The sequence below is a fragment of the Ailuropoda melanoleuca genome, unplaced genomic scaffold (assembly GCF_002007445.2).
Source record: "Ailuropoda melanoleuca isolate Jingjing unplaced genomic scaffold, ASM200744v2 unplaced-scaffold76700, whole genome shotgun sequence".
NCBI lineage: Eukaryota > Metazoa > Chordata > Mammalia > Carnivora > Ursidae > Ailuropoda > Ailuropoda melanoleuca.
Window position 1 is genome coordinate 2,845 of NW_023252393.1, and position 3,996 is coordinate 6,840.

The 3,996-nt window shown below is 32.3% G+C and overlaps 1 pseudogene; it reads left to right on the forward strand.

Moving 5' to 3' along the window:
• The first annotated feature begins 2,737 nt into the window (after positions 1–2,737).
• Positions 2,738–3,642, forward strand: LOC109488727 (annotated as a pseudogene).
• Positions 3,643–3,996: the final 354 nt, after the last annotated feature.

Consider the following 3,996-nt stretch of genomic DNA (forward strand, 5'->3'; position numbering starts at 1 on the left):
AGGAATAAAAGTCATGTAAATTGGTAAAGAATAAGTGAAACTGACTACTTGCAGATGACATGATACTACATAGCAAAAACCCTAAAAACTCCACCAAAAAAATGGCTAGAACTGATATAGGAATTCACTAAGATCACAGGATACAAAATCAATGTACAGAAATCTGTTGTATTTCTATCCACTAATAATGAAGCAACAGAAGGAGAAACTAAGAAAATAATCTCATTTACAACTACACTGAAAATAATAAAATACTTAGGAACAAACTTAACCAAGGAGGTGAAAGACCTTACTCTGAAAACTGTAAAACACTGATGAAAGAAACAGAAGATGACACAATCAAATGGCAAGATATTCCATGCTCATGGATTGGAAGAACAGATATTGTTAAAAGTCTTATACTACCCAAAGCAATCTAAACATTTAATGCAATCTCTATGAAAATTGTAACAGAATTTTTCACAAACCAAAAAACAAAATAAACAAAACCCTAAAATTTGTATGGAACGACAAAAAAACCCAAATAGCCAAAACAAACTTGAAGAAGAACAAAATTGGAGTTATCACAATTCCAGACTTCAAGTTATATTACAAAGCTGTAGTAATCAAAACAGTATTATACTGGAAGTAAAAGAGACACATGGATCAATGGAACAGAATAAAAAGCCCAACCAACATTCTTAAAAGGTAAGGAAAGACTAGGGACTTTTCCAAAATAAAGGAGATTAAAACATTATGGTAATTAAATAAACATGTAATTTTAAATTGTATTATTTTCTATAAGGAAAATTTTTAGTCACTGGTGAAACTTAAATAGGATTGGAGAACTTCAGTTGCTAATGTAGCATTGTTAATGTCCTGACAATAATGGTTACCTCATACTTATCTAGATAGCAGAATTTTCTTTTTTGTTATCAACACATACCACTATATTGAGGAGCAGTTGGGGCATCACATGGTGCAGGAATAAGAGATTCCTTGTCTATTTGTTGGGGGGTTTTGTTATATTTTATATTGTTTCAAAATTTCAAAAAGTAGCAAAACATTAAAGTATTGCCATACACCTCCAATCTGGGGCATAGGTCACAAGTTAGTGAAATTCTAACATTGACTGAGGAAGCAAGAGAGAGGTTTCCTTTGGGGATAAACCACCTTAATGAGTAGAAATTGTCATACTGTCCCAGGGCAGTAGAATATCTGAAATTCTTGTTGGCATTAAGTATAGAGTTTAAAAGAATTCTAGTTCTCTTTTGGAAGAATATCTGTTTTGTTTTGTAGTTAAAGAAATTCAGTTTTGTGCTTAAAGCAATTCACAGTAGTTTTTATTTCTTTCCTTTTTGTTTGTTTTGGTGGTGGTTGTTTTATTTTTTACATAACTGATATTCCTGACATGAGTCTCCAGGGGGCATTTCTTTTTCTTTTCTTCTTCTTCTTTTTTTTCTTTAATTAATCCCCTGTGTCTCTTATCAGCAAAATGATAAAATTGTCTCTTGTGTTAGTACACTACTTGAAGCCAGAATTGCTTGTTACAAAATTTGGATTCCTTTCATATGAGGGATTTCCCCAAACATCTTTTCATTTAGAGCATTACATTTTCATTTAGACTTTTTATGGAGACATTTACCTTCATCTTAATATATAAGAAAAGAAGACAGAAAATGAATCTTAACCTGGCCTGAAAAAGGATTCTAATTATTTGTAATATTTGGATTCTGTCATTTTAATGAGTGTCAGTGGAAGTGAAAATTATTAACAGATGCACAGAATTTCCAGAATGCATATCTATTTTTAGATTCTTTCTGCAGAAAAGCTTTGGAATTAAATTTCCTCTTAAATTAATGAATTTTTTGTAATATTATTAGAGGGAGAATATTCATCATTTATTTTTGGCCCCTGTTTCTACCATATTCTTATAGTGGGAAAATTATATGAATGTGTCCTCGATATGGTAAGTCACTTAAAATTTTCAAGAAATATCTAGATGACAAATGAAAGCATTCTCACAAGTAAAAGTCAGGTAATCCACTGACTTCTGAACTGTCATTTATTTTTGTGTTTTTATGTAGATGCAATAGTCAAAACTTGATGATTAAATGCAACTAATATGAAAAGACTGATGTATTTGAAATCAAAGAAAAATAATATTTAAGTGAAATGAGATAAAGGAACAATGGGGACTATTGCATTGGGACAAAATAACCATGTATGTCAGAATATTTTAATCCAGAGAAAACATATAACTGGCATAATTTCTATATTTCACAAATTTTTAAGTGTTTTATGAGCAAAGAATTTTAGAAGAACCTTACAAATAGACATTGGTATTAATTTTCTGGATGTTACAAGAAATTTTTCAATAATTTTTAAGATACACATAGAAAATACATTTAGTGTCAAGCTTATGTTCTGTCTCTTTAGAACATTGAAACAGAATTCAGCTCATTTGGAAATGATCAGCTAAAATTTAAATTATCTTTCCACTTCCAATAGGAAGAAAGAAAAAAAAATAAATACTGTTGTTATCATAATTAAGGCTTAAATGGAAACATCAGTTGAGTTACCTATGATGATCTATGCTGTAGTTTTAAGTATCTTCTGTCTTGTGAAATTAGATCGATTTTTTAAACCTATTTACATTTCTGTTTTTTTTTTTCCTGTCTGTACCTTTTTAAAAACTCCTCTTATTTGCAATTCTGAAGTTGTTTTCCTATTCTAATTCATAAGACTCAAGTCTGAAATGAGGAATCAGTCAAGAGAGATCGAGTTCATTCTCCTAGGATTGACCAATGACCCACAATTGCAAATTGTGATTTTTATATTTCTCTTTCTAAACTATGTATTGAGTGTGATGGGAAACTTAACCATCATCCTTCTTACCTTGCTAGATCCCGGACTCGAGACTCCCATGTATTTTTTCCTCTGAAATTTCTCCTTCTTGGAAGCTTCATTGACAACAGTCTGTATTCCCAGATTCCTGATAAGCATTGTGACTAAAAACAAAATAATTTCATACAATAGTTGTGCATCTCAGTTATTCTTTTTCCTCTTATTAGAAATTACAGAATTTTACCTACTGGCTGCCATGTCTTTTGACCGTTAGGTAGCAATCTGCAAACCCCTGCATTACCCCATCATTATGAACAACAAAGTGTGTTACCAAATTCTATTCAGTTCATCGACAATTGGCTTTCTGCTTACATTTCCGCCCGTGGCTTTGGGGTTGACACTGGATTTCTGTGCTTCCAAGTAATTGATCATTTCATGTGTGACTCTTCCCCCGTGCTGCAGCTTTCCTGCACTGACACTCGTTTACTGGAATTGCTTTCATTTGTCTTAGCTATTGGAATACACCTGATCACGTTGCCTTTAGTGATTCTTTCTTACACATATATTATCAAGACCGTTCTAAAACTCCCCTCTGCCCAGAAAAGAACAAAGGCTTTTACTATTTGTTCTTCTCATATGATTGTAGTCTCCCTTACTTATGGTAGCTGTGTCTTTACTTACATAAAGCCAACAGCAAAGGAAAGGGTGACTTTATCCAAAGCTGTAAGTGTTATTTACACCTCTGTTGCCCCTTTATTAAACCCTTTCATTTACACTCTCAGAAACCAGCAAGTGAAACAAGCCTTCAAGGACACACTCCAAAATATTTCTTCCTTTATCAAAAAATAAAGAGGAAATTTAATTTTTAAATCTTAGTTTAAAAAGTAAATAAAATTTTGACTTATGTTTATTTAATATGTTCTTCAAATAGGCTACCTAATAATATTTTTTACCTCATAATATTTTTAAATGATTTTTTATTATATTGTTAGTCACCATACAGTACATCCCCGCATTCCGATACAAAGTTCGATGCTCCATCAGTTGCATATAACACCCAGTGCACCATGCAATACGTGCCCTCCTTACCACCCATCATGTCTATCCCATTCCCCCACCCCCTTCCCCTCTGAAGTCCTCAGTTTGTTTCTCATAGTCCATAGTCTCTCA